The following is a 24,968-nucleotide window of genomic DNA, read 5'->3' on the forward strand; positions in this document are numbered from 1 at the left end:
TTATTCTGAGGAAAGACAGACATGTGTAGTGATGAAAGGCAAATATTAAATGTAATGGATGAATATTTACTGAGTAATCCACTATTTTGTAGAGGGAGGTCAATATGGCTCCAGGAGTTAATCGTTAAAATGTACACATTATCAGTGGTCAAAAACCAAATGAATCAGAATCAGAAAGAGCTTTATTGCCAAGTGTGTTCACACACACAAAGAATTTGTCTTGGTGTTAGGAGCTTCCAGTACAGAAAATACAAACATAGTGCAGACATACAGGGGTTGGACAATAAAACTGAAACACCTGTTTTTTTTAAAAACAATTAGTACGTTGTTGAGCCTTTTTGTGCCCAATGCAGCATCATTTCATCCTGGGAATGACAAATATAAGTCCTGCACAGTAGCCAGAAGGATTTTAAGCTATTCTCCTCTTGCAAAAAAAAAAAAAGTGGCCAGGTCACTACGTGATGCTGGCGTAGGAAAACTTTTCCTAACTCACTCTTCCAAAACATCCCTCAATAATATTCAGATCTGGTGACTGTGCAGGCCATGGGAGATGTTCATCTTCACTTTCATGTTCATCAAACCACTCTGTCACCAGCCTTGTTGTGTGTATTGGTGCATTATCATCCTGATACAAGGCACTACTTTCAGGGTACAATGTTTGATCTATTGGGTGCACATAGTCAACCTTCACTCTCTGCTCTTACTGGTGCAGTGTGCAATCAGTGAAGATAGGCCACCAGGCTGTGCAAACATATCCATGAAACCTCCAACACTATATTGGCCAGTGTTTCAGTTTCATTGTCCAACCCCTGTACATAAAGTTAAGGTAATCATAAACACTAATATTAAAAAAGAATATACAATAAATTATAAATAACAGTGGTAATAAAAATATACAGAAAGAAAAAAAATAATAAGATGTCCATAGACAGAACATTGAATGTGCATATGTGCTATATACAAAAGTTTTGTTAAGTAAATACACATGACCAGTGCTGAGGTGTGTTAAGTGTGGTTCAGGTGGGATATGGCTTTGGGGGAAAAAAACGTTCTTGTGTCTGGCTGTTTTGGTGCACAGCGCTCTGTAGTGTCGGCCAGAGGGCAACAGTTCAAAGAGAGAGTGGGCTGGGTGTGAGGGGTCTAGAGTGATTTTTTTTTTTTTGCCCTTTTCCTGACTCTGGAGGTGTAAAGATCATGGAGGTTGGGTAGAGGGATACCAATAATCCTCTCAGCAGCCCTGACTGTCCGTTGTAGTCTTCTGATGTCTGTTTTGGTAGCTGAACCAAACCAAACAGATATAGAGGAACACAGGACAGACTCAATGATGGCCGAGTAGAACTGTTTTAGCAGCTCTTGTGGCAGGTTGAACTTCCTCAGCTGGCGGAGAAAATACAGCCTCTGCTGGGCTTTTTTCACAATAGAGTCAATGTGATTGTCCCACTTCAGGTCTTGAGAGATGTTGGTACCCAGGAATCTGAATGACTCTACTGTAGCCACAGTGCAGTCCATGATGGTGAGTGGGGGGAGAGCAGGGGGTTCCTCCTGAGGTCTATGATCAGCTCCACTGTTTTAAGAGTGTTTAGCTCCAGGTTAAGACTGCACCAGACAGCCAGCTGATCAACCTCTTGTCTGTAAGCAGACTTGTCTCTGTCCTTGATGAGGCCGATGACTGTAGTAATGTCCGCAAACTTCAGGAGCTTGACAGAGGGGTCCTTTGAAGTGCAGTCATTTGTGTAGAGGGAGAAGAGCAGTGGGGAGAGAACGCAACCCTGTGGGGCACCAGTGCTGGTTGTGATAGTCCTGGATGTGAGTTTACCCAACCTCACTAGCTGCTGCCTGTCTGTCAAGAAGCTGGTAATGCACTGACAGATGGAGGTTTGTCTGAGAGAAGGTCAGGCATGATGGTATTGAAGGCCGAACTGAAGTCCACAAACAAGATCCTTGCATAATTCCCAGTTCTGTCAAGGTGTTGCAGGATGTAATGCAGTGCCATGTTGACTGTGTCATCCACAGACCTGTTTGCTCTGTAGGCAAACTGAAAAGAATCCAGCAAGGGTCCAGTGATGTCTTTCAGGTAGGCCAGGACCAGTTTCTCAAATGCCTTCATGACCACAGATGTGAGAGCGACAGGTCTGTAGTCATTAAGTCCAGTGATTTTGGGCTTTTTGGGGACTGGAATGATGGTAGAACATTTGAGGCAATTGGAAACTAAGCACAGCTCCAGTGATCTGTTAAAGATCTGTGTGAAGACAGGAGCCAGTTGGTCAGCACAGACCTTTAAACAGGTAGGTGAAACACCGTCTGGGCCAAAAGCTTTCCTAGGTTTCTGTTTCCTAAAGACTCGGTTTATGTCCTCTACACAGACCTCGAGCACAGGTTGAGTGGTGAGGGAGGGAAGTTTCAGGGGTGGTGGGTGAATGTGTGAAGTGCAGATCAGAGCAGGAGTCGGGTGTGAGTCTGGGCTTTTCAAACCGGCAGTAAAACACATTCAGCTTGTCAGCCAGTTGTTGATTCTCCACAGAGTGTGGGGGTGGTTTCTTGTACATGGTGATGTTCTTCAGACCAGTCCATACTGACGTTGGATTGTTTGCTGAAAGCTCTTTTTTCAGCTTCTCAGAATAGTTCTTTTTAGCCACTCTGATCTCCTTTGTTAGTCTGTTCCTGGCCTTAAATATCATTATCATTATAAGAACATTTTTATATTTGTTTTGGTCACAGAACTATAACAGAACACATGCCATAGAAATTCAACAATCAAGTCAAAGCTGGCAAAAGTGTTGTTTTGCCGTTGCATTGACTTGAATTTGAAAATCAATCTAAAAAAATATATATATATATATTTATGACATTGTTTTATATCACAAGTTTAAAGGCTGTGTCTTGTTACAGATTATCAAACATTTTGGTGGTGGTTTTAGCCACAGAACTATAATAGAACAACCCAGCTAGGAATGTTATTGTTGTAATAATACTCAGAAAATATTATTGTATGTTCTGGGAATGTTTTCAGTGCCAAGTTTTGAAAGTGAAAGTGACAATGTACTGTCAACTATGGTGACACATAGTTGAAATTGGTCCTCTGCATTTAACCCATCATGAATGCACACACACAGCAGTGAGAAGTGAATACACACACGGAGCAGTGGGCAGCCATTGCCAAGGGCACTTCAGTCATGGTATTGAAGGTGGAAAGAGTGCTGTTTATTCACAATCCCCACCTTCAATTCCTGCTGGTGCGGGAATCAAACCAGCGACCTTTGGGTTATGACCCCGAATCTCTAACCATTAAGCCATGACTGCCCCTATTTCTTTGTTTTTTTTTTTTCGTTTTGTTTTTTTTAGTTCCCAGAATATAAAAGGTAGAATAACATTCTCCAAAAAATTCTACAAATGTTTATTAATAACAACATTATCCTCTAACATTTCAATCGATTTAAGTGGAAAGCTTCACATTGGACATTGGATGTGGACTCAAATGATGCTCAGAAGTCAAATTTAAGTCTAAAGTAAAACCCAATCTTTATTTACACAAGGTCTTATTGAGTTTAACAGAGGTTTAAATGTCGATGTCCATTTGAAAGTAATAGTTTGGTTTGATGTCACCATTATGGTGAGCTTTAGTTGGGCAAATTGACTCCTGACTTTTCAATGTTTTTCTCCAGCTGCTGTAGTTGTGTTTGTTATGGTCAGCTGATGGTCATGTATGATCATAGTAATCTTAATTTATCTAGAGTAACTTGATTGCACATTGTGGTATCTCAATAGTTTGGAAAACTGATTTTTAGCAGAATTCTAATTAGATAAGTTTTAAAGCCAACAAAGCTTCTTTGACACAAACATGAAGTATCAGTGTATGAATCTCAACAATGGTGACTTGCTGCAATGTATTATGGCTGCATCATACAAAACTCATCTAGGGCTCCCAGAATGCATTGCGGCATGAAGCATGTCACCATTGTTCGAGATTCATACACTGATTCTTGATGTTTGTGTCTGTCGAAGCACTCTGTAATTTAAAATGATTCTTAACAGTGTGTTTAAAAAAAAAAAAAAAAACAGGTAGAAAAGTAGATTATTTGATCAGAACATTGCTGAATTTTACACTGTTGAAGCACATTACTATAGTCACTAATATAAATTTAATAACATAGACTAGACTCTAGATGTGATCAGATCACTACATCATGATTAACATCAGCAAGTAGTCAGCATTACATGACCGCAGTTTTTCTTGTGGTTCTTGCCATGACAAATACAGTTCCAACTGCTAGAGAAAAGATTGAAAAGAGTAGTGATGGGAAGTTCAGATCATTTTACCGACTCGGACATTTGAGTCTCGTTCAGCAAAATGAATGAATCTTTTTTCGAGTCATTTCGTTCATTTTAACAAAATATAATTAAAATGTTACGTTTTACCTCCCTAACACAACTACTGCTTACACAAACGTTGATCACACTACAAACAAAACAAAACTATAATGCTATAAGAAACAGAAAATATTAATTCATTGTTTACCTGTGTCTTTAGTCTATGATTCGCTCATCTGTTTTCAGGTTTGAGTCATTCATTCATCACGTGACAGCCCCATAAGCTTAATCAACCTAGTCTGAGCCGGAAAGAGAATTGATTAATTCATCTCGAGTCCTCCGGTTTGAGTCGTTTGTTCATCATGTCACAGCCCCATAAAATGAACGAACGACTCGTTTAGAAGACTCTAAACAGGTGAACTAATTCCAGTACAGAACCTAATAAGATATTGTCCATGTGCAACTGAACGAACCACTCCCCAAGATGACTTGTTCATCCCGAGTCACAATAAAGATTTGTTCAAAATAAACAAATCGTTAAAAAAACAACCCATCACTAGAAAAGAGTCAAATTGTCCAACTAAAGCAAACGCTTCTCACCATAATGGTGATATCAAACCAAACGTTACTTTCAATCAACATCTAAACCTCTGTTAATTTCAATAAAAACTTGTGTAAATGTATGACAGAAATAAAGCCAATCTGGTTTCTAATAAGTGAAGCTGGTAATGCTGTTTTTGGAGTTATTTAAAGACACTGGAGCTTGACTTCAAACAAAGGTTGTGTTTTCACTTTCAACCAAAATGTGAATCTGAGCAATGTAAGTCCACATCTAGTGTGATGGGAATCTTTATTAAAATGTTAGAGGATAATGTTCTTACAATGTTATCAATAAACATTTGTAGAATGTTTTTAGAGAATGTGACACTTTTGGGAGAGAATATTATGGGAACTAAAATAAAACTTGCCGCTGAAAACATTCCCAGAATATGAAATATTTCTAGCTGAGACATACTATTAAAAATAAAAGCAATACATAATTTAGTTAAAAATAAATACAATCTTCTATCTCCGGTTTAAAGACTGTATCTTGTTACAGATTTAATAAAGAATATTTTGCAGTAGTTTTCATTGTCAAAAGTGATGCAGAAGTCACGCTATTGACATTAAAAAATCACTTGCAAAACCTTCCAAAGAGTGTCCTGTATTACTGCCCCCTAGAGGAACATACTGCTGTTTTGACTGAGTTTGACATTCAAACTATTTTAATACATTTATTTAAAATGTGATGTGATGAAAAGTGATGCAAAAGTCACGCTATTACATTTAAAAATCGCTTGTGAAACCTTCAAAAGAGTGTCCTGTATTACTTCCCCTCTAGAGGAACATACTGCTGTTTTGACTTTTGAGTTTGATATTCAATCTTATAAATTAATTGAAAATAAATACAGTTTTCTATTTCAGCTTTAAAAGGTGTGTCTTGTTTCTGATTCTCAAATGCACATTTCAGTTCAGGTTTTACTGTCATATGTCATTCTGCACACATGCTATTGAATTAAAATTTAAATCTGTCAATAAATTAATTTAATTGCATGCAGTTTTCCATCACAACTTCAAAAGCTGTGTCTTGTTACTGGTTTCTAGAAGAATATTTTAATGTTGGTTTCAGTCACAGAAATATAAGTGAACACATGCAAATGAAACTGAATTTCCAATTCAATTAGACAAAAAAAAATTCAAGGGTCTGTTTTGTTTCTTTAATAAAACTTTTTTTCTGTTTGTTTTGTTTTTGTTTTTTGAGAAAAAAAAAAACAGTCCATATATAGTGTATTATTTTATTGATATATAATACACAAATTATCATATGAGTATGGAACAATACAAATTACGATGTAGCAAAATACAATGTAGCTCTAGATATAAATAATTAAACACACATACATAAATATTTCATTATGCATTGTGACTTCTACATCACTTCTGACAATGAAAACTACTGCAAAATGTTCTTTATGAAATCTGACAAGACACAGCCTTTAAACCTGAAACAGAAGCTTGTATTTATTTTGAACTAAATTATGTATTGCTTTCATTTTCAATAGTATGTGTTGTATTATAGTTATATGGCTAAAACCACCACCAAAATGTTCTTCTAGGAATCAGTAACAAGACACATTATTTAAAGTTAAGATAGAAGAGTGTATGTACTTTACATTGATTGACCTACTCATTGATATTTCAATATCATGTGCTGTGTTATAGTTTTGAGAATGAAACCAACATTTAAATGTTCGTCTATGAACCAGTAACAAGACACAGCCTTTGAAATTGAGATGAAATACTGTATGTTTTATAAATGAATGTGTTAACAGATTCACATTTAATTCAGTAGCGTACATCCTGATTTACATTTGATAGTGAAAGATGGCTGTAAATATTGATCTTTGAACAAGTAACAAGACACACCACCTGGAGTTTACATATCAAACTGTGTGCATCCTAAAATTAATTTATTTAAACTTCTGAATGTCAAATTTGGTCAAAACACATTCAGTATCTTCCTGTAGGGGGCAGTAAACTGCACAATCTTTGTCAGGCTTTAAAAGCTTTTTCTCAATGGTTTCATTTCAATAACTTTTGTTGTGCTATAGATCTGTAAATAAAACATATATCTAAATGTTCTTTTATGAACCAGTAATAAGACACACCCCTTAAATTTGAGATTTATGTTTTATACATTTCACAAGTGAAGCATTTAGATGAAATAATTGTACTTTTTGCTCTTCGTTTTGCACTTTGCAGACGGTCCCTATCCAGCACTATAACATTAAGGCAGATTAAAACAAATAAAACATATTGTGTGTTTTCTTCTACATTTGGAAACAGTTAGAACGCAGTATGTTTCTTGTCATTGTGCTCAATCGGTAAAGAACTACTGAAGATTTCCTACACAGCAAAATCCCCAGTGTTAATTTAACACTCTGAGTGTGGACACATATAGACACTGAAGCAGTGTTAAAGTTAACACTGAAGTAGTGTTGAAGTTAACGAGATAATTAGGTGATTAACAAAGTGATGATTGATCATTATTGAAGACACCTGATGTTAATAAGCAGAATCACCAAAGGAGAAAACCAACATTTTTAAGCAACCATTATAGTGGTCAGTGTTTGCATTAGTTGGGCTCTTGACCCTTAAATCTTTAATACTAGATTTTGTTTGGCTGCTGTATTTGAGTTGAAACAGCCAGACAAGACAAGAGCTCAAGTCACCAGGTGATTTATGTTTTAACATATTCATTGTTTGACGTAAATCACCTAAAGTCTAATCTCTAAGTTAGTTTTTTTTTTTTTTGCTTATTGTAATAGCCTTGACAATCCACAGAAGATCTACCACTTTCTATACATTTTGGAAAGATTTTTTTTTTACAACCGGTTTTAAAAAGAAATATTTCACCTAGGCACACATAGACATCAAAAACCAGCCCATGAATCTCAACAATGGTGACAAACGGCATATTCAGATAAACAGATCAACTCTGAACTCTCATAATTTATTCATGCCGCAATGCATGATGGGAGTCATGGATGAGTTCTGATTGGCTACAACACGCTTTTTGATGGTCACCGTTGTTGTGATTCTCACACTGATTCTTCATGTCTGTGTGTCTGAATTAAGATAAACTTTTTTTCATCATCTGTCTGATTATGGCAAAACTGATTGATCTGTTGTTCACAGTTATTTTTTTTAATCTGTAAGGAAATTCTATGTCAAATACTCAAGTCACTATAAGATGATTAAGTCAAGCACAGTCAATGCCATCTTATTGGCTTTTGCTCTTGGCTTGTCTGGTTGTTATAACTCAGTAGCTGCAGCCAAACAAGACCTAATATTGAGATTTAAGGGTCAAGAGCCCAACTAATGCAAACACTGACCACTATAATGGTTGTTTAAAAATGTTGGTTTTCTCCTTTGGTGATTCTGCTTATTAACATCAGGTGTCTTCAATAATGATCAATCATCACTTTGTTAATCACCTAATTATCTCGTTAACTTCAACACTGCTTCAGTGTTTATATGTGTCCACACTCAGAGTGTTAAATTAACACTGGGGATTTTGCTGTGTAGGCTGAATCTCTGACAAACGTCAAACATCAAACCAACTTTATATCGGTATACATTTGTAAGTCCCCAACAAACACGAGACGTCCACCCGATGTGCAGATCATGTCTATATTGTGTCGGTCGGTCCAGGACCATATTTGTACTTCTACACGACGTGCAAATCCAGTACGGTATCTGGACGTCGGACTACGACGTCCCTTGGACGTAGATATGCAGTTCAAAATTTGAACATCTATGAAGGGGTTTTCCTGGACGTCTGTAGAACGTGCAGAACAGGTTCAGGAAATCGACTTAAGAACTTTTTATACAAATAAACATGACAAAGTTCTGACTTAAAAAAAAATGTAAATATAATTTTTTATAAAACAGTTACGTGTTAAAACAGTGTAATATTTGTATAAAAACATCATGACAGTAACATAACGCGGCCATTTAATTATTTTATTAATATTATTAATATTAATATTATTATTATTATTATTATTATTATTATTATAATTTTATGTGTAGTATTTTTCACTGGGACATTGACAGAAACAGCCGCTTACATCTATGTGTGATTAAGTTAAGTTAAAGTTTAAGTTAAATAGATGTAAAGAGATTTAAATATAATAGATAAATATATTTAAATATTTAATAATAATACAGAATTAGGGATGCACGATATTATCGGACTGATATCGGAATCGGCCGATAATGGCTTTAAAAGTAAATATCGGCATCGGCCCGATATGAAAAATTATGCCGATATGTCTTGCCGATAAGGGAAATATGTTAACTTGGTGTGCAGGGTGCGCTAGCGATTAGATCAGGTCAGCAGTGTGGCTCATTCTTGAAATAAAGTTTTGCCTGAATGGTAATTGCATTCACTGATTTCAATGGCTGCATTTAAACTGAGAATGGATGTACAGAATGAGGCTTTGGTGTGTGTGATAACAGAGCAAACAATTATAGCACGTGGCAGGTCCTATAATGCCTGTTCGGCAAGAAGTAGGCATGTCAGTTTTCGATCATTTCCATGATTGATTGTCGTTTAAATGTTAACTTTAATGCAAACTGCGTCTATTGTAGTGACATATAGTGACATGACAGGATGTGCAATGCCACTCGAAATGCCAGGGTCCTCAACCGAATTAATTTATTTTTTTTGTCTTAGTAGCAAGTAGCATGACTATGAAACAAATGGATGTAAATATGGTCATCTGATAAAAAATGAAGAGAGCGCGCTGCTGTTCCGTTTGGGATCATTTTACTGTTTCATACCAGTCACTAGACCGTTGAATGTGCCTTTTTTAAATGCTTTCACGGTGCTTGTTGTTGTATTTTGAAACACGATCGCAATGTTTGCAACTGACATGATCAGCATTTAAAATAAACTGATCCCAAAAGTATTTACGGCGCGCGGCCGGTGAACCTCTTTTACCGACGGCGCTAAGGCAGAACACACCGTTACTCATACGAACTTTTTTACGTGAGTATTATGACATAAATGAGGTACAAAGCCTTTTTTTAAATAATTGGTTAGCAGGCAAATGTTATACATAGCGACCATGGTCGGATTCATGCCGTTCGAGCCCATAGATTTAAAGCAATAGGCGGTTGTGTTCTGTTTTGCCGGTAGGTTACACATTTCCACGAACTATAATAAATAATATTTATAGTTTCTTCCAAATCCTCATCATCTCACCCTTTAATTTCGCAGGTTTATTATCTTGTCATTCACTTTTAATCCATGTTTTCGTATCTCTTACTGTGGTAAACATGCGGGTGGAAAATAAAAGATTTCGTGGCAGTGAATTAAAAATTCGTTCATACGATTTATTAATTCGTTCCCTTATTTTTTACAATACATTTTTAACAAAAGAATAAATCGTAGGAACGAATGAACCAGTTGTAGTCATGAATTTTGTCCTGTTCGTGTCCCGCAGCCCTGTCAAAGCGCAGTGCAGCATATGAAACAATTAGCCTATTTGTGGAAATTATAATTAAACATGAATTAGTGACTAAATTTCTATTACTTTCCACGTTGATCATGCGAAGAGGTGCTTTTGGTGTGATCGCTTCGTGTATAGATCCTGGTTTGTATTTGCTGCTTCAGCAGGAGTGCGAAAGTGCTCGCAGCGCCCGGCAAAATGAAGCGAATATTGAGGAAACAAAGGCGGACCCAGGATTTGGTTTTCAAGTAAAAGACCGCTTGGTAAACCAGAGAAGATGAACATGTTGGTATTAGTGTGCAAAAAAACAAACAAACAAACAAACAAAAAAAAAACATGCAAGCACTGTCACAGTCCGTCAGTTTAGTTTTACTTTAATTTTGAAAAGCTTGTTATCTTTGCCATTTGTCTCAGGTTATGGAGGCTTTCTTTTTTATGTATTTGATTCCTCAGTGTTTGCTAAACGTTCTGTAATTTATTAGTCGGCATATAATACAACATGTGGTGTATTCCGGGTATGCTTTTTATTGTTTCCAAACAAAAGGATATATCGGTATCGGCATCGGCCAAAATGAACCGAAAAATATTGGCATATTGGATATCGGCAAAAATCCAATATCGTGCATCCCTATACAGAATATTAACACAATATTATTGTTTATTGTATATTTTAATAATAATATATTTAATAAATACATTTTAATTTAATTTAATAAATAGATCTCTATTTAAACGTGCGCTCGCGTGAGGGGCATTAACGTAGTGACGTAAACGTGATGGCGCAAGCAGCCCGAAGACAGAAGATATTGATATTGTGTATTACCAAAGACTGAAGATATAACCACCACGATAGATCCGTCGTGTAATTTATTTAATTTTACGTTAAGGACACTTTATAAAACCTACCTACAGAGGATGGGACCCAACCTGACCAACGAACAGCCTTCACACCGCAACGCAGCTATTTGGAAATTTAAACAGTAACGGTCTCTAACGGTCATCTGAGAGACGGAGGGGTGCTAAGCCGAAGGTAAGCATTATAAATGTACCTTTATTCGTCGTTTTGTCAATCTAATGTTAAATTTCACTTTAGATATATTTTGTTCTGGGTTATTACGATTTCAAATTCAACTTTTTGTAATTTTTATATCTCCCTGTTGGTTAATTTGCGCGGAAAGTGGTCAGTGAAGTTACAGTCTGAGGTAAATTTATGTTGATCCCTTTTAATTGTCTAAATTAGTCACTAAAACAGGTAACTTCACAATAATGTAAGATTTTCAGAACTTTATCTTGTGTTAAGTGTGTGTTCTTGTAGTAAAATAGACTTTCACTAAATTCACTAAAGACTAAATATCAGTCTGGCAGTATTTTCTGATCATATGTTTACCAAAGAGGTTATAATGAGCATTCTGAAGCTATATTTGTAGTTATAATAATAATAATCGTTTATATTTCAATTTTGTTTTCAGGGCAGTTCATGAAGGCGAGATGAGATGAGATGTTTTGTCAACCTGGAAAAAAGTTCCACCTGCCACACCAGACTCTCTGCTGTATATGGAGGCCTGTGCACTAGCACATGGGTTTTTGGAGCCAGGGACCTCTTGCAGGGAAGAAGATTTTCCAAGGACCCCCTCATAAATATAACAGTGTTTAAGGCTAAAGTTAATGTGGATAGGAGTATAATGAACATAATATGATTGTTTTATTGGTGCAAATGGTCCCTATTTTATATGAACTGTTTAATAATACAGCACAATATAGGCCTAATTTACCATATTTTCCAGACTTTACACCAGGTCAGGAAAAAAACACGCATAAGTTGCATTGGTGTATAAGGCACATTTTACTGTTACTTTCAGAAATAATGTAAATACTGATAAATAAAACAAATGTTAATAAACTTAACAAACATTATAAACAATGTAAACATGTAATTTACTTTTCCAAATCACTTAAATTAATTGGCATTCAGAACAGATATATATATATATATATATTTTAGGGGTGTGATGAGACACTTATCCCACAAGATGACATGAGACTGGGTTCACGAGAACGAGAATTTAAACTTTTCTTAAGAAATCCTCAATGATGAAATACATAGGGAAAATAGTCTTTTATTCAACTGAAAAAGACAAAATGCAAAACAATTTAGGTGCATTTTGAACTTTATGAAATTAAACTTCCATTTTAATGGAATTATATGCAGTAATAAACAACATTTAAACAAGAGCTTCACAATTCTGGATAAATTGCAAATCCCAGTTGTTTTTAATAAATTGGAGATCACGATTCTGGAGAAAAAAAGATTAGAAAACTAAACAAAATAACATAATTTACTAGTGGTTTTGACAAACTTTTGATTGCTTAAGTCTTTTAAAAACATATTCATTTAAACAAAATTAAAAAAAAACTAAAAAAAAAAATCAATGAAGAGAGTCAGTGTCTCACTTTATTAAGACTTGTTTGACTATTGAAATCTCCTGAATGAATGATTCAATGACATACTTTTTTTAAACGGGCAGTTGTCGCCACCTCCTGGCGGAAGAGGTTAAGCGTTACTATACATACAAGATAGTTTCGTTTTGATCACTACTGTAGACATTAAATGATTATACCCAAACTATAAACTTTAATCCCAGTACTTCTGTTACTTAAATGTCTGTTACACAGAAATAATGATTATTATGTGGTTAAAAAAAGGCTGTTTGTGTTGCTCTTTCTACATTCACATGTACCCTATTTTAAATTAAGCCTATCACAAACTTATTTAATATGATACTGAAACTATTTTTTAGTATATACAGAAAGTTTTAAACTTCTCTTGTGTCAGAGAAGTCACAAGAGAAGTTTAAGCTCCAACAGGCGAACATAATGTATGTTTTGTATGTTATTTGTTACAGTTGTTATCCACTGAAAATACATCCACAATGACCAGATCTGAACTAAATTTTAACCTTCTAGAGAGGTCCTGTGAACGTCAATATTGGACGTCCAGAAGACGTCATAAAAAGACGTTGTAAAAACTTTCATTCTGGCTCTTCAGGGGACGTCATTTCAACGTCCGACAAAGACGTTGAAATGACGTCGTTTGGACGTACTTTTACTCATTCATTACAATTAATATTTATTTTAAATAAAATGTTAAATAAATGTTTTCATGGTTTTTGTACACTGTGTCTGTTAAGTTTATTTACAAGTACAAATAAAAATTATAATAAAATAAACATGATTTTAACTTGAATGCAGCCTAAGAGTGTATATATTATGTCCAGAAACAGTATAAATGACATCTAAATGAGACTGCAGTTGACCTTATAAGACATTGAAAATACGTCCATAATGACCAGATCTGAACTAAATTTTAACCTTCTAGAGAGGTCCTGTGAACGTCAATTTTGGACGTCCAGAAGACGTCATGAAAAGACGTTGTAAAAACTTTCATTCTGGCTCTTCAGGGGACGTCATTTTAACGTCCCACAAAGACATTGAAATGACGTCGTTTGGACGTACTTTTGCTCAGTGGGTCAGAATCAAACTCTCACTAAACCTGAATGTCTTTAAATCGACTTGTTTTCTGTTGAAATCAGAGGCGTCGCTAGGGCCGATCATTCGGGGCTGGAGCCCCGAATGTTTTTACTCCAGCCCCGAATGTTGATTTCCACTGAATTTGTCAAAGTTTGAATCAATTAATCAAAAGTTGGACATTACACTTAAATCAAGTCGCGATATTGACTAGTATCTGTAAATATTATGCAGCAAAAGACATATTTAAATATGAATCCTGCATGTTCTGCGTGTCTTTTTATGAATGAATGGGGCGGACGCGCGGTTTATTTACATGTAATACTAATGCGCGTGTGACGCTCGCAGTGATTTCAGCGTCTGCCGTTTCACTAAACGAGGACATAAATACATTAACAACATCTCCAAAACTGGTCCGAGAGTCACTACATGAGCATTTCACTGTTTCATTTGCGTAAAACAAGCGTCAAATATACACACCGAAATTTAAAGGTATTCATGGAAACCCGTCAAAGTAAAAGTTCGGTGTACCTTTATTAACCATTCAGAAACTTGGGAAAAAACAGGGCCATTTTTTTGCATGCAACTATATATTTGCTACAGTTATAAATACATCTTCAAATTTATTATTTTATTTGTCTAACATATTTTTGTAAAGTTATAATTTTGTTATAATACTTTGATATTGTTTGCTATTTGCAGTGATTACTATTTACTACTGTTCATAGTGTGAAAAAGGACCTCATCCAGGTTCAAACACCTGTGTCTAACAAAATCTTATGTGAGCATGATTTGAGCTCCCACCCAATACAACTAGCTCCTGATGTTTTGGCATCAGCCCCGGATGTTTTATAATCCTAGAAACGCCCCTGGTTGAAATGTTTATTTCCTGCTTTGTTAGTCTATATTTACGATTGTAAATTAATCTCGACTAAAAGCAGAAACTCGATATATAATCCTGAAGATGTATTGTCCAGCTCCATCCACTTTCACGCATCACAACCCACGTAGGAGGAGACGTTCTCGCAACGTTCCCTAAAAGTTCTCTAAAGGTGACGAATGTCCCTAACCTTTACAGGACATTGGAGACGTTCCTAAAACGTCCTCTTTTGGTTACGAAAGTGCTGGTACTCAATGTTCGTTATACGACTTTAGGGGGACGTTCCATTTTGGTTATTTTTTGGTCACATAAGAACGTTACAAAGAGGACATTTAGGACATTAACGGAACGTTCTCACATGGTCCTCTTTTAGTCATACAATAACGTTCACAATATGACTTTAGGAGGACGTTCTATATTGGTTATTCTGTGGTCATATAACAACGTTACAAAGAGGACATTTAGGACGTTAACACACTGAAAAAATGTTTTCATTTATCCAATGAAAAAAATTGATTGAAAAAAATGTTTTCATTCATCCAATTAAAAAAAAAAAATTAGGGTAATGGTTCACATCTATATTTTATAACTTGAGCCAATGAAAAATAAATAAATTGCACTAAACAAAATTTCTATGAAAATTATTTTATAAAACCTGGCACAAAAGTATATTTTTCTTGTCAATTAATTTAAATTCTAGTTTTGATCTAAACAAAAGATATAGATTTAATCAAAACAAAAATTCCCATTTAAGAAATAATTTATTAAAACAATTTATAATTACTACAACTGACTTCCAGTCACAGCCTTAGATAAAATCAACTGAAATAAAAGATTAAATCTCTCAAGATCTCAGCAGAGGAGGATTAAACAACTCCACAAACAGCATCAGCAGCTTCACTCATTACTAACCAGTTTGACTTTATTTCTGTCAGGTCTAAAAAGTTTTTATTGAGAACAGAGGTTTAGATGTTGAATGGTTTGTTTGAAGTCACCATTAATGTGGTCAGTGTGTGCTTTAGTTGGGCTCTTGACCCTTGACTTTATAATATTAGCTTTTCTCTGGTTGCTGTAATTCTGTGGTTGCAAAACACATTTGTTTTGGTAAAAAGCCAAAAGAAAACATGATCAGGTAGTGTTGGCTGGTTATTAACAATAATGTAGTCATGTACTGGCCTGACACGCTGATCTCATCCAAAATCTGAGCCTAAGGGCATTTGATTGTAAAAATAACTTTATATTGTTCATAAAAGTAATGTTTTAATTTGAACATCTGTTCCATTTAATTGCACACAATCATCAAGAATCAGCACATGAAGCTCAATGATGGTGACAATAAACAAAAAGCTTCATGCTGCAGTGCATTCTGGGAACTCCAATCAAAACTCAAGAATGCATTACAACATGAATAAATTATGCACCTGAATTGTCTTAGTATTTTCTTTCATTTTTACTATTTGCTTTAATTTTTGCTATTTGTGTTGCAACTTATTAGTAGCTTGTTTTGTGATGTTCAAAGATCTGTTTATCTGAATATTTTGTTGATTGTCACCATTGTTGAGATTCTTACGCCGATTCTTCATGTCTATGTGTGCCACAAGTCAATCCTTTTCGTGCACAAAACAAATATGTTCACATGGTCAAAAACACAATCAGTACACCGATGAGCTACTGTTATAAACAATGGAACAATCAATGAGCCAAGCCACTATATAAAGATTTCACCAGCATCAAGAGGCCAACATTACCTGATTGAATTTTATCTTAGTTTGCTCTGCTATCATAATGTGCTTTCTCAACACAGAATTGCAGCAGCAAAAGAAAAAAATATAACGGTAGTATAATGTCAACAACCAAGTGACCAACTAAAGCAAACACTATTCACCAAAATGGTAACCTTCAAATGGAATTCACTAAAACTGTGAAAATAAACCTCTGTTAATTCTCAGTAAGAACTTCTGCATGACAAATAAAGTCAAACTGTTTGTGGAGTTGTTTAATCCTCCTTTGCTGAGATCTTAAGAAATTTAATGTCTTTTATTTCAGTTGATTTCATCTGTGACTGGATGTCAGTTGCAGTAATTCTAAATAATTTATAATCATATTTCTTAAATGGGAAATTTTGTTTTGATTAAATCTATATCTTTTTATTTACATCAAAACTAGAATTTAAATTAATTGACTTTCTTCAACAAGAAAAATATACTTTCATGCCAGGTTTAATAAAACAGTTTTCATAGAAATATTGTTTAGTGCAAATTATTTATTTTTCATTGGCTCAAGTTATAAAATATAGATCCGAACCATTAACGTCCTGAATGTTCTGTGAATGTCCTCTAAATAACGTCCCCTAACCCTTTAAAAAACTCCACATCATGACCGTCTCGGAACGTCCTGGGAACGTTACTAGGTGACGTCCTTGACACCAGCGTGGACGTTCTAGGAACGTTTTGGGAACGTCACATTTCCAAATAAAATATGGTCCTCTAAACGTCCCAAGAATGTCATGAATGTTCTGTAAAGGTCTTCCAAATAACGTCCCCCAAACCTTTAAAGAACTCCACATCGTGACCGTTTCAGAACGTTATGGGGACGTCCTTGACACCAGTGGGGACGTTCTGAGGACGTTCTGGGAACGTAAAATTTCTAGCGGGGAAATCATTATGGTGTTAAAGTTTAAGGATCGGATTAAACACGACAGCGACGCGAATGCGAAAAAATATACATTAATATTCATTTATAACAGAAGCCGAGAAATGGATTTACCTTAATGTGATGTTTAAGACCGTTTTTAACTCTTCATAACTTCCGCATTGTCCTGTTGAGTTAACTTTCGGTTTTCGGTGGAAAATGGAGAACATGAGAACCATATGTCACAGCTGTCAGTCACACGACAGCGGGCTCTTATATTTTCTTTTCCTTTTCTTATTTTTAATGTTGTTTCTTGAGAACGTGCTGTATGTTATTTGAAACAAAAAAAAAATATAATAATGATAAACACCAAAAATTAAAAATCTTTGTGGAGTTTCAGAGCTGTTAATGTTAATTCAGTTCAATTCAAGTTTATTTGTATAGCGTTTTTCACGATATATTTGTATAGCACGGTATCGTCAACAAAAGCTAAAAGCTATATATTTTTCTATACTTTAAGCTCAAATCGGAAATATAACTGCTACTGATCACTGATCCTGGGTCAGTAAGCGACGTCACCGCCACTAAACCTCGTGACGCCATTGGCTCATTAAACTGTCAGTCAAACCGTATTAATCCTCCCGCCTCTCTCGTGAATGAAGTGCGGCGCGCAGTTTGAAGCATCTCAGCGTGTTTGCAGATTTGAGGTAAATAAAGAAGTGTTGATTGAAAAAGTACATGTTTTCTGTATTTATAATACAGCACTGTATTTATAAAGGCTAATGGTTTTTTTTGCATTCGAGGAGATGAGAAAAGTGTGTTATTTTAGCTAAATGTCAGAAAAAAACTGAGCGCCCACGTAGCAACAGAAAACTGTATAATCTGCGATGCAAACGCGTGAATGCAATGCACGTACTGCCTCTATTGTAGCGGTATTGAGAAAAAACTTGAACTAGTGGTGGGCGCCTTGATTTTAGTCTTCGAAGCAGGCTAGTGCTCTGGGAAGATCTCAAACTCAGAAGAACGAGATGGGGAGTGGGTGGGTGTGGGTGTTAAATTCATGGCGAAAGGCAAAATGTTTAGCTTTGTTCTTAGCAAAACAAACAAACAAACAAACAAACAAACAAAAACGATCAGGTTCTATAGCGAAATAAGAATTAAACAGTGTTCTAGTCTAAACGAATTATAATAATCTTTGCTAATATTCTTGACACTTCAAACTGCTTTGGACTTTGCAGTATCGAATTATGCCTTTACTATGACCAAAATTATGCCTTACTATGACCAAAATGCCGGAATATGCGATTCAGCTGTTTGATCGCGCACTATCACTGCAGCACCGATATAAAGTTGGTTCGACGTTTGATGTTGGATGTTAGACAGATATTCAGCCGCGAAAAACTTAAATATTCTTAGTGAATGAGTACAATTGTATACAAAATGGCTTATCTGAAAGGCATTAGAAGGTAGAACTTGAACACACATCGCAGTTTATTTGTTTTAATCCTCATCGATATGTTGCAACGCATAAAGGCTTTAACAGCGGCGAGCTTGCGTTTAGGTCAGGGACCGTCTACAAAGTACATGTGAAAGGATAAAACGATTAATGGTTTCCCTTCTGAATGTTTTTTTTTTTTTTTTTTTAGTTAACAAAACAAGGGCAATTTGTGCACCAATGTGATAAAGATATAAAGACAAACACTTATAACCCTCACTTGCATTTAAATAAGAAATACTGTAAACAAGATATGTGATTGTGGTTATATATTATTACTATTATTCAATAAATAAAATGAATAAAAGCAAAACAATATTAAATATGATTATCATTCCATAATCCAGTGGTTATGCAGTAGGCTTATTCCAGGTCCTTCTGAGAACATTTTAATGTTCATTGTATTCACAGAACTATGACACCAAAAAGTTGTTATTGAAATAAACCAATAAATAAATTAATTTAAAATAAACACACTTCTGTATCACCTTCATGGTGTGTGTCTTGTTTCCGTTTTTATAAGAACATATTTATATTTGTTTTGGTCACAGAACTATAACAGAACACATGCCGTAGAAATTCAACAATTCAGTCAAAGCTGGCAAAAGTGTTGTTTTGCCGTTGCATTGCCGAATTTGAAAATCAATCTAAAAAAAATAAATAAATAAAAATAAAAATATTTATGACACTGTTTTATATCACAACTTTAAAGGGTGTGTCTTGTTACAGATTATCAAACATTTTGGTGGTGGTTTTAGCCACAGAACTATAATAAAACAACCCAGCTAGGAATGTTATTGTTGTAATAATACTCAGAAAACATTATTGTATGTTCTGGTAATATTTTCAGTGGCAAGTTTTATTTTAGTTCCCAGAATATTCTCTTAAAAGGTAGAATAACATTCTCTAAAAACATTCTACAAATGTTTATTAATCACAACATTATCCTCTAACATTTTAATCGATTTAAGTGGGAATCGTCACATTGGATATTGGATGTGGACTCAAATGATGCTCAGAAGTCAAATTTAGGTCGAAAGTAAAAACACAACCTTTATTTACACAAGGTCTTATTGAGTTTAACAGAGGTTTAAATGGTGGTCCATTTGAAAGTAATAGTTTGGTTTGATGTCACCATTATGGTGAGAAGTGTTGCTTTAGTTGAGCAAAACTGACTCGTAACTTTTCAACATTTTTCTTTGCTTGCTGTAGTTGTGTTTATTATGGCAAAAATAGCATGAGAGAACGTGGTCAGCTAATGGTCATCTGTGACGATAGAAACATGGTGATCTGATTTCATCTAGAGTAACTTCATTGCAGCAGCTCAATAGTTCTGAAAACTGCTATTTAACAGAATTTTAATTAGAACATTTTTAAGTTTTAGAACTAAGTTTCTTTGACAGAAACATGAAGCATCAGTGTATCAATCTCAACAATGGTGACTTGCTGCAATGTATTATGGCTGCATCATACAAAACTCATCTAGGGCTCCCAGAATGCATTGCGGCATGAAGCATGTCACCATTGTTGAGATTCATACACTGATTCTTGATGTTTGTGTCTGTTGACGCACCGAGCAGTTTACAATGATTTTTGAACACTGTGTTTTTAAAAAAACAAAACAAAAAAAAAAACAGGCAGAATTACAGATTTGATTAGAACATTACTGGATTTTACATTGTTAATGCACATTACTATAGTCACTAATATGAATTTAGTGATATAGACTAGACTCCAGGTGTGATCAGATCACACAAGTAATAACATCAGCAAGTAATGAATGTCCCCTGACCTGTGGTTCCTGCCATGACAAATACAGTTCCAACTGCTAGAAAAAAGATTGAAAAGAGTCAAATTGTCCAACTAAAGCAAACACTTCTCACCATAATGGTGACATCAAACCAAACCAAACCATTACTTTCAGTTAACATCCAGATCTCTGTTAATTTCAATAAAAACTTGTGTAAATGTATGACAGAAATAAAGCCAATCTGGTTTCTAATAAGTGAAGCTGGTGATGCTGTTTTTGGAGTTATTTAAAGACACTGGAGCTTGACTTCAAACAAAGGTTGTGTTTTCACTTTCAACCAAAATGTGAATCTGATCAATGTAAGTCCAAATCTAGTGTGATGGGAAGCTTTATTAAAATGTTAGAGGATAATGTTCTTACAATGTTATCAACAAACATTTGTAGAATGTTTTTAGAGAATGTGACCCTTTTAGGAGAGAATATTATGGGAACTAAAATAAAACTTGCCGCTGAAAACATTCCCAGAATATGAAATATTTCTAGCTGAGACATACTATTAAAAATAAAAGCAATACATAATTTAGTTAAAAATAAATACAATCTTCTATCTCAGCTTCAAATGCTGTGTCTTGTTACAGATTTAATAAAGAATATTTTTCAGTAGTTTTCATTGTCAAAAGTGATGCAGAAGTCACACTAGTGACATTTTTTTTTAAATTGATTGAAAACTGTATGCACTTTAAATTATTTTTTTTAAATAGTTTGAATGTCAAACTTAGTCAAAACAGCAGTATGTTCCTCTAGGGGGCAGTAACACAGGACACTCTTTGGAAGGTTTTGCAAGTGATTTTTAATGTCAATAGCGTGACTTCTGCATCACTTTTGACAATGAAAACTACTGCAAAATGTTCTTTATTAAATCTGTAACAAGGCACAGCCTTTAAATCTGAGACAGAAGCTTGTATTTATTTTTAACTAAATTATGTATTTCTTTCATGTTCAATAGTATGTGTTCTATTATAGTTACATGACTAAAACCACCACCAAAATGATCTTCTAGGAATCAGTAACAACACACAGCCTTTAGATTTGCGAAAGAAAACTGCAATCATTTTAAATGAATTTATTTACAGATTTGAATTTATTTCAATAGCATGTATCCTGATTTACACATGACAGTAGAACTTGCATGGAAATGCTCTTTTAGGCCCAAGGAACAAGACACAGCCTTTTGCAGTTGAGATGGAAAACTGTATGCATTTTAAATAAATTTATTAAAATAGTTTGAATGTCAAACTCAGTCAAAACAGCAGTATGTTCCTCTAGGGGGCAGTAACACAGGACACTCTTTGGAAGGTTTTGCAAGTGAATTTTAATATCAATAGCGTGACTTCTGCATCACTTTTGACAATGAAAACTACTGCAAAATATTCTTTATGAAATCAGTAACAAGACACATCCTTTGAAGTTAAGATAGAAGAGCGTATGTACTTTACATTGATTGACCTACTCGTCGATGTTTCAATATCATGTGCTGTGTTATAGTTTTGAGAATAAAACCACATTTAAATGTTCGTCTATGAACCAGTAACAAGACACAGCCTTTGAAACTGAGATGAAATACTGTATGTTTTATAAATGAATGTGTTAACAGATTCAAATTTAATTCAGTAGCGTACATCCTGATTTACATTTGATAGTGAAAGATGGCTGTAAATATTGATCTTTGAACAAGTAACAAGACACACCACCTGGAGTTTACATATCAAACTGTGTGCATCCTAAAATTAATTTATTTAAACTTCTGAATGTCAAATTTGGTCAAAATAAGTTCAGTATCTTCCTGTAGGGGGCAGTAAACTGCACAATCTTTGTCAGGCTTTAAAAGCTTTTTCTCAATGGTTTCATTTCAATAACTTTTGTTGTGCTATAGATCTGTGAATAAAACATATCTAAATGTTCCTTTATGAACCAGTAATAAGACACACCCCTTAAATTTGAGATTTATCTTTTATACATTTCACAAGTGAAGCATTTAGATGAAATAATTGTACTTTTTGCTCTTCGTTTTGCACTTTGCAGACGGTCCCTATCCAGCACTATAACATTAAGGCAGATTAAAACAAATAAAACATATTGTGTGTTTTCTTCTACATTTGGAAACAGTCAGAACACAGTATGTTTCTTGTCATTGTGCTCAATTGTTAAAGAACTATTGAAGATTTCCAAGGCTGAATCTCTGACAAATGTCAAACGTCAAACATCGAACCAACTTTATATCGGTCACTGCAGCCTGTTCATTTGAAAAATAAAACAGTCACCCAAAAGTTACACTAGTCAATTTAAATAGTGTGTGTTACGTGCAGTTCAGCGTGAACACCGGTCCCGCGGCACATTTTTGCTCATCATGATATTTTCCGTCGATGTGCATGAAGTACAAAGCTTACCCAATGCATAATATTTTCGCTTCAAATACATTGCAGATATGGAAACATTTGTATTTGTGGCGAGAGAGGTAGTCTACATAAGCCCAACTTTACTTTCAGTTTCGCTTTAAATTTGTTTTGGATTGTTTAGGCAAATTATTTATTTATTTATTTATTCATTTATTTTTTCATCCTCGTTCGGTTCTGAAAATGGTTAAAGTTAAAGGATTTGTTGTGGAGTGAGGGAAATAATGTCAAAACATTATAACATTACTATAGGCCTGTTCATTTCAGAATATAATAAAATGTGACTTATAGGCCTATAGCCGCTGTGACCTGTCGGTTTAATTTTTCCTCTCAAAGACGTACAATTTATGTTAATGTGTTTTTAACAAAAAAACATCGGCAAATGAAAATAGCCGCTTGATTCGGTTAAATATTCTTACTGTCAGTTAACAAATTTACAATAGAATTTAGCTTTGCTTCCCAGATAGTAACAGGGTCTGGGCCAAATCTGGCTTACATTTGGCACTTGTTTTTTATTCACAGTCTTGTATTTATGAAATGAATTACTATCTTTAAAAATGGCAGTAAATTAAAGTGCTGTTTTTGTGCGGTCTGTCATATTTCAGTAGCTATATACAGCAAAACTACAGCACTTCCATTAGGCTATTTTTTACGAAGCTGTCAACACTGTAAACTCTGATGGCATGCAATCAGTTGACAAACACCCATTCATATATAGACTATGTTATTCAATTATATGTATAAATTATTTTATTTAAAAATTTCGTGTTTTCCCTGTTTTATTCGTTCAATATTCTGAAACAGGTGCCATTGTTTTAAAAAAAATGTTTTTCAAGAAAGAATTCAACCCCCCAAAATATGAGATAAATCCAGCCCTGTACATTATACTGATTTTTGTTGCCAAATTGGTTTGGAAGAGTGGTTGAATAAACAATTAAACTGGACTTTTATGCCTGTATGACTGACAATTTAATTGATCACTGAGAGATCATTGACTTGATATGATGTTGGTCCAATAGACCATTTTTTACAATGAAAATGTAAAAAATAGCTTAGATGTAGTAAACTACTTTTGCCATGTTGCTGTAGCTTAGCTTGCTACATTACCCAAGGCTGTAGCTTTAGTGTAGTTAAACTGTTAGCTTAGCTCACTACATTTTCCAAGTAGCTTGCCCAACACTGTAAGTAATTATTGATGAATAATAATTTACACAAATGTGACGCTTACGTTGTCCTAGTTTGACTAACAACTAACAATGTGCTTTTCTCTACACAAAAAAAGTAAAAATTTCATGTTTTAAATTGCATAACTTTAGAGCTTTTAAACTTAAATTTAATGGATTAAAAGCATAATGTCTTTGTCAAGTATTATTTTTAATGAGTGTATATACAACATTAAAATGAAGCCATTTTATTCTATTCAGGTCATATTTATTGTTGAGTGAAAGCAAAAATGAGTCATAATTAGTAAAGTAATTGTCTCTATGTCACATGTAAAAAAAAAAAAAAACTGCTTAATGATATTTTGACTTCTAAGAGTTCTGTCTTTAATGGCTATACTCATTTTTCTACAGTGATCTGTACATTCATCAGCAAACTGAAGCGGAACCCAGTGTGAGCAGGGCATGTACATATATAGGGGAAAAAACAACATTATACATTAAGTTCAATATACAAACTGATCATAGCAGTCAGATCAAGCAGTTGTCACTCGTGAGCGTTTATATTTAAATATCAGCACAACAAATTAGTTTTCTTTGGGGCTATAGTGATTGCCATCACAGATGAAGCAGTCGGCTGAGCAGTAACCTTCAAACTCTTTGATCACGGAAAATCCATGAAGGATTGCTTTCTTTCCATCTCCAAT

At 34.7% G+C, this 24,968-nt stretch overlaps 1 protein-coding gene across 2 annotated transcripts in view; it reads right to left on the reverse strand.

The window, feature by feature from the left end:
* The window catches only part of LOC127162320 (protein NLRC3), a 38,454-nt gene extending 20,803 nt beyond the window's left edge, over window positions 1-17,651 (reverse strand). For both annotated transcript variants that reach the window (XM_051105108.1, XM_051105107.1), the window contains exon 1: window positions 17,539-17,651. The gene's annotated coding sequence lies outside the window, so the exon portion shown is untranslated. The remainder of the gene's footprint in view (window positions 1-17,538) is intronic.
* Window positions 17,652-24,968: the final 7,317 nt, after the last annotated feature.

This window comes from Labeo rohita, unplaced genomic scaffold, assembly GCF_022985175.1.
Source record: "Labeo rohita strain BAU-BD-2019 unplaced genomic scaffold, IGBB_LRoh.1.0 scaffold_89, whole genome shotgun sequence".
Taxonomy (NCBI): Eukaryota; Metazoa; Chordata; class Actinopteri; order Cypriniformes; family Cyprinidae; genus Labeo; species Labeo rohita.